The sequence below is a fragment of the Rousettus aegyptiacus genome, unplaced genomic scaffold, assembly GCF_014176215.1.
Source record: "Rousettus aegyptiacus isolate mRouAeg1 unplaced genomic scaffold, mRouAeg1.p scaffold_m13_p_18, whole genome shotgun sequence".
Lineage (NCBI taxonomy): Eukaryota > Metazoa > Chordata > Mammalia > Chiroptera > Pteropodidae > Rousettus > Rousettus aegyptiacus.
Window position 1 is genome coordinate 8,939,207 of NW_023416293.1, and position 7,555 is coordinate 8,946,761.

The 7,555-nt window shown below is 39.0% G+C and overlaps 1 pseudogene; it reads right to left on the bottom strand.

Moving 5' to 3' along the window:
* Positions 1 to 430: 430 nt before the first annotated feature.
* Positions 431 to 548, bottom strand: LOC118613434 (annotated as a pseudogene).
* Positions 549 to 7,555: the final 7,007 nt, after the last annotated feature.

Here is a 7,555-nt window from a genome sequence, read left to right on the forward strand (position 1 = left end):
TTCATACGGGCCAAGGGTGAGAAATGGAAGTGAGAAGCTAGAGAGAAAAACTCACTTTCGACAAATAAAAGAGCACAGTCGGTCTTTTTTATTGAAGATAGTGGATGTGGGATATAATACTGTATTAACATAATTTTATTCTTTTTATACTTATCTATTTTTCTCTTGTAAAGAAGCAAAATGATTTTTAATATTTATTTAAGCCCAACTAATCTTTCTTATGAATAAAGCCAGCTCATAATAGTTAATAGTACATATATTATAAAAATAAAAACAAAATTCACCAAAATTTTTTTAAATACTTAAAAGAAATAATCATTTGAAGACCATCTACTTAAATTCTTTTGTTTTTTAGCCGAGGCAACACTGGGTTGACATCACAGATTGCAAGGACCTTGTTAGCTTACAATCTCTTATTTTTTATTTTTTACACCTACAGCACCTGGTCTTCCTAGGTGGTCTCCCATCCAAGTACTAACCAGGCCCAATCCTGCTTAGCTTCCGAAATCAGACGGGTCAGGCTTGTTCAGGGTAGCATGGCTGTAGACCTATCTATTTAAATTCAGTGTTACATTTTGTGCATTATCTCTGTTTAATATAACCCTGTCTATGCTACAGTACTATCTGTATTTTTTTTCTTTACAATTTTTTTAAATAATCCTATTATTTTAAACTATATATATAGATTATAGTTTAGTTTATAGTTTAACATAATATAGTCTTATATATAATTATTTAAAACAATAATATAGTATTACATTTGTAATACATATAATTACGTTTATATTATATTGCATTGTTATATATAAATAAAAATAATTTAAGACCTAAGCAGTGTTTGTTATGGTTAATTTTATATATCAACTTGACTGGGCTAAGGGATGCTCAGAGAGCAAGTCAAACATCACCTCTGGGTGTGTCTGCGATGGTATTTCCAGAAGAGACTAGCGCTTGAGTCAGGAGACAGTAGAGAAGACTTGCCCATCGGGTGAGGTCCCGACAGAACGGAAGGCAGAGGAAGGGCGAGTTTGCTTTGTGCTATGGTTGGGACGCCCATCTCCTGTCCCGGCACACAGACATTCCTGGTAATTCAGTTCTGGACTGAATTACACCACTCCAGCTTGGAGCTGGCATATTGTGAGACTTCTTGGTCTCTATAACTTCATGGTAAATCCTATAATTAGACTTTCTTAGTCAATTTCTCTCCAGACAGACAAATACTAGATAGATAGACAGACAGAGACAGAGAGACGAATCTATAGATCTCTAAATAGATACTGATATTGAGAGAAAGAGAGAGAATCTCCAACTGGTGCTGTTTCTCTAGAAAGTCCTGTTCGGACTTATCACATATTAAAATTTCAGTATTGTTCTTTTGGCTTATATGAGTTTATTAAATTGCAATGCCATAAAAAACCTTGCAATATTTCCCGAAAATATTTCCAAAGCACGCGATCTTCACGTTTCACGCAATATATGTTTGCATTTTGTGGCGGTGCAGTTACTGTTTTGATATCAAAACATTCTTAAACGACAGCATCGATTTCAACGAATAGATCGCGTCATCTCTGCAGCTGAGTCACGGAGGCAGTTCCTCCAAGTGATACACAAAGACCGTCATTCAGTGTCAAATAAGGAAACTGCCCAATGTTTGAAAGCCAGTGTTGCCAAAAAGGGTAGAAAATATACATTACGACATAACAAACGAAGTGGGATTGTCTTCGCGATGAGTCTGACGCCAGTGGGCTTGGCCCGGAATAACAGCTTTCCGTGTGTTGTAGGGGACGTGCCTCCCGCTCTGTCTTTTCTGGTGGGGCCTGAGTTGGTTTCACTTGGTCCCACTGATCTGATGCAGCTACACTTTCCCTTCATTCCGCCAGTTCCTTATCAGAATCTGGGCTTTTCTTTCCCTGGAGAGTCTGAAGTAGATCCTGAATCATTCAAAGGGTATGTCGGGGGGTGGGGGGTGGGGAGGTAAGTGAAATCTTGGGCAAATCAAACACCGCTCTTAGAAAATGACTGGCAAGTTTCCATCATCAGATCGCAGGAGGAAGACCACTGAGCCCTGATGTGTGTGGGTCTCTGACACTGAGCGCCCAAGACTCAACTTTATGACTCTCATTCTCCTGTTCCCATGACAATTCCTCTCTCTTTCCCACCTTTGCCATCTTCTCTCCATTTTACAGGGTAAAGGTTAAATCTGCACACCAACTAATACTTCAGAATAGTATCCTGCCGTAACTCAAACAAGAGATATTTGCAGAAAACTGGAGAAACTGAAACAGTGCTTTGGAGAGCATGAAACGGAGGCGAGAGGGTATCTAGCCCAAAAAGTTCCTTCCACCATAGCCGGGATGCTGGGGCGGGCGGGCGGCGGGGCAGCGAGAAACCGGAGCTTCTGCAAGGGTCTTAACTCGCACGTCCTTTTCCTGACTTTGCTACAGGCTTTTTTGCTTTGAATAAATTTGTGTCTGACAATGTTGACTCACAGACTTTAACAAGGGGTGTTAGGCAAGCCATGCTTATTTCATATTCAAATATGATCTTGCTTTTTTTATAGATGGAGAAGCTTTTGCCCAGAAAAGCAGTATTCCACAACGTGAATTATCCAGAAGGCAGCTCTGGCTTGGGTGTTCTTCAATGTTTTCTTGAATTATATCTACATCTTCCTGCAAGCCTCAGATGTATACTTTCCCTTAGACAAAGCAGACAGATGTCTGAATGTTACAAAATAAAATGGGCTTTTCAATTGGGGTGTTTTAAGAATTTCTTCGATTTCCAAATTGGATTATCTAATTTTCCCTGTAAAATATATGAGAAAAATATGAGAAGGGGAGAATCCTGAAGCCACACTGGATTTGGATATTGAGTGACTGGCTGAGCTCACTCAGTAGCTTATGGTCACATTCATTTATAGGCATCCTCAGTGTATTAATAAAAAAATATAGCTCAGCAAACATATCAAAGTATATATCCTGTGCATTTAAGAGACACAAAACTATTAATCTAAGACTATATTGTGGGTCTACATGATGAGTGAGGAGACAAAATTAAAAAAAAAATCTGAAGACAAAAATCACAAAAGTAGAATTTTAAACAATTTCAATATGTGACTGTGAGGTTTATAGCATTTATTTTAAAAGTTAGGGTATAGTAGTAGTTATAGCAATAGGTCAACACATCTGTAATTAAACACCACTGTACAATTTGATAGATTTCATAGTATAAACAAAAAAGGAATAAAATTACTGTAAAATTAATATTTTAAAATTATATGTACTCTAAGAAAATGTTTTTCCATGAAGAAACGTTCTTGAAATCACATCTTTTCAAAGCTGGAAGTATAAAAAGAATGAGGAAATTAAAATTCCACTTCTGGAAATGCAGCACAACTTGCTGAAAATAATTATTCAGTGACAGAAATAAATGCATCTGAGAGCATGTGAGTGTAATTATGTACCACAGGTAGTAAATGTCATGTTATGTTTCAATGATTTTATGGATATCAAACTCATCTCTATGCTATTTCTAATAGCAATTTTATGACTAAGACTAATAAATATAGGAAACTTCTGATTTTTAATAATATGAGGGTTCCTATGGCGGTAGTTTATTTTGGCTGATGCAAAATGATAAATCTGAAGGCTAAGGTGAAAAAGTAAGCCTTGAAAAATAACTTAAAATATTAAATGTGCTCCTCGTCCTAGATCTTCCTAAAGTCGTTATTGCATTTTTTGAAAGTATGCTTTAGAGGCTTCTTTCCCACTTCAAAGTTAAAGCCATTAAACTTACTGTTCCATGTAATAAATTAATAAACAAGAATAGATTAACCAAATGATACGGGGCATTACTCTCTTCCACTTCCTCTCCTTCTCATCTGGTTCACTGTTGTTTCTCTCTTGGGAAGTGGTGAAAAGTTCTATTTAAATTTAGATTGAATAAAGTGCTCGCTAAGATATTTCAGACTCCCAGAAGTGTGCTATGTGGCAGAGAGGGGGAATATAGACTTCTTCCCCCCCCCCCCCGCCCCTTCCTGGAGCTTTTAAATATGCTGGGCCATGAGCAGCTCTGTTGCGTCGGCTGCCAAAACAACTCCAGCTGCAGCCAAGCTCCCACCGACGCTGAGAAAGCAACGTGCAAAACAGTGTCCCTCAACAGTAACTGTCCTGTGAGCCTTGGCGAGCTCTCACATTGACCTGAGGCGTCTCTGCCTTTCACTTGTGAAAATGCTGCAGACTTTGCTAGATGCTAAGGCAGGACATGACTGGCAGCAGCATCCGCCGAGCGGCTTCGCTTTGGGGGGGACACTCTGCCTGAAAGGGGCTCCCATATCATTGTGACTTCCACCAAAGTGAGCGTCGATGTCGCCCAGGAGGGCCGCCCATGCTGTCTACGGCTGGGGTAAGACGGAGCTTGTCCAACTCGGGTGCTTTTCAGAGTGAAAGAGGGTCCAATGAACAATTCTATCAAGACAGTACACGTGAGTGGGACTGTCCCCGGGATGCCACCACAGGACGCCCACCCATGACACACACATAGTGCACCAGCCGGGCAGTTCTTTAACTTATGAGCACACTACTTCCATCAATTTGAAAAAGAAAATCCAGGCATGACACCGCGTTGTGTATAAACAGATGTGGGCTGTAAGCTGAAGTCTGGACAACCTGCCGATGCTAGCGACATTCGGTGTATGTTAACACATGTTGAATTCTTTAGAACTGAAGGTCTGCAGTGCCCATTAACTGGTTAGAAACGGTCTTCATCTACCATCGGAACCGCCGCCTCTGCGCTGTAAACCCACAACTGGGTTCTCCTTCCCTACCTCGGACTGCATTTCCATGAACACGCAAACACTCCAGCGACCATGTTTCCTGGGTTATGTCAAACTAAAGAGCAGACTCATGCTGATCCTTAGGGAGGAACAGAGTTTAATGATTGTCATGACAGAAGTGCATCCTTGCCAGCAGATGAAAATGTTAAATCTCCCCACACTTTATAAATGCGTTCTGACACCAACGATTTAATCGTGTAATAAGGTCTCGCTTGTGTTATTAGTTGCAGAGGCAGAATCTTGACTTTTTTTTTTTCAATGAATTGTCTTCAGATGCTGCTCTGTTCCAACAAGACATCTGCCTAGAAAACACAGTCCAAGAATGTTTGACTTCAGTTGATTTCGCTGCTAGTTACGAAAATGCCCTTTGATGGTCTCAGGCCCGCTCACTCAACAAACATGCATGAAACATTTACAGTAGGAAAGGCGTGCTTATAAGCATTGGGGGAAACAGTGCTGAAGTTATAAAGGCGTTCTACTCTCAGGGGGTTACGCTCTACAGCAAAGAGACATAAAATAAATGAACGAATCGACCAGGAAAATCGTAACCAGATAATGAGAGAGAGACACAGCAAGCGACCGCGTCGGCGGGGGCCTTGCTGGAGAGACGCTGTTTGAGGAGGAGCACGAACTCGGCGAGAAAAACCACCTTAATGCTCTTCCCAGACAAGCATCCCCCTTCTCAAACTTATCACTGTCTCTTCCATCATCTTTAATATCTCTAGAGCATCTCGTTTCCTTCCCAACAAAACTCGCACATTCTCTGAATTTTGTCACACTCCACACACACACATCCTCTCCTGTACGTGAGCAGTTCTGCAATGCTAGACCATAAGGTGAGAAAATGCATCAACCTTCCATCTTCAAGATGAACAATATAAAATTAAAAGCACTTATTTAATAGCTCTTTTTTCTTTTAAACATCCTTAACATTATTCCAGACAAAAAGACCAATGGAACAGAGAATCTAGCAAGTGACCCTGATATATGAGGTTACCTGAATCATCATCAAGGTGACAGTAGGGAAGATGGTCTTTTCATTAAATAGTGCTGGGTCAACCTGGTACCCATGTAGGAAAAAAAAAATCTATCTTGAGTCCTACCTTGCACTGTTTACAAAAAAATTATTCTAAATATATCACAGATAAATGTGAATGGTAAAATAACTGAGCTTTGAGGGAGAAAAAAACACAAATACCTTAATGATCTTGGAATAGCCAAAGATTTTTTCAGCAAGATGGAAGAAGTGCTAACTATAAACAAAATTATTGGTAAAAAGACTAAACTTTTGAAAAATTCTGTTTTTCCAAAGACATCATTAAGAAAAAAGCAAGTCATAGAATGAGAGAAAATAGTTGCTATATGTGTGCGTGTGTGTGTGTGTGTAGTAAGTTTATTGGATTATATATACATATATATATTTAAAATCCAATAAACTTACAATATATAAACAACTCCTACAAATTAATAATAAAATGGTATAGAAGCCAAGAAATAACTGTCGTCCTACACAGGGCCTTCGTAACAAAAGAAATCAAAAAGGACAACCTGATGTAAGAAGAAATACTCAGCTTCATAAGTCATTATGAAATGAATATTTAAATACCATATAATACCACTGCACACAGATTGGTTAAAATTTAAAAAGCAAATGACACACAATTCCAGCTTGAAGCAGTGGTGAGCTGTAACTATCAGGGACCACATGCGCGCCTGTGACTTGCTAAAATTACTTTGGAAAACGGTTGCAGAATCAAATGCACACAGCCCTTAGGAGCCGAAATCCTAGTCTCATGCTTTTCCCCACAGGGGATAAACATGCTCATCAGAGACATGTATAAGGATGTTCATATTTGAACTATTCTTAAAAAAGAAAAAGCTAGAAGCAAATGTCCATCCAGAGCAGATGGGTAAATAAACGTGGTACTTTCACACAACTGAACACTCTGCAGCAGGGGCCAGAAACTACAGGTCATAAGCCAGTTCTGATGTGAGGCTTTTAAATGGCTTGAAAACCAAGGATAGTTTTACCGTTTTTAAAGGATTGTAAAACACACACACGTGTGTGCGTGCGCACACACACACACATGCGCGTGCACGCGTGCAGGCACACACATGTGTCCTCTAACACTTAAAATATTTACAATTTGTCCCTTTAAAGAAAACATCTATCGATCCTAAATAACATGGCAATAGTGTTCAGGGGACAGGCATGTGAGCCTATAAAGTATGACTCATTTTTAAAAGTTCAGAAGCAGGCATAATTCATCTATGATGTCAAAGTCAAGCTAGCATTACCCTGGGGAAGTGGTCGCTGGTTTCTGGGATTAGCCTAGTGTCTCTTCTAGGTAGACACTAGTTACACAGCTTTGTTCCCTTGGTAGAAATCCCTTGAAATGTGCACTTATAATAGTGTACTCTTTTCTGTGTTTAAGTTATATTTGTACTTTAATAACATTTTCTTTAAATCAATAAACCTCTACAACAACTAACACACATATGTATAGATAAATGTGCCTGCAAGGGCATTTACCATAGCATTATTTTAAATAGAGAAACATTAGAATGAATCTAATGGTGCCACAACAGAATGGATTAAATAAATTATAATTTACCCATGCAGTGGACTCCTGAGCAAGCACAAAACACTGAGCTTGTAAAAGAATATTTACTTATATGGGAAGATGCAAAGCATACAATCTTAACTGGAAAAGATTAAAAATA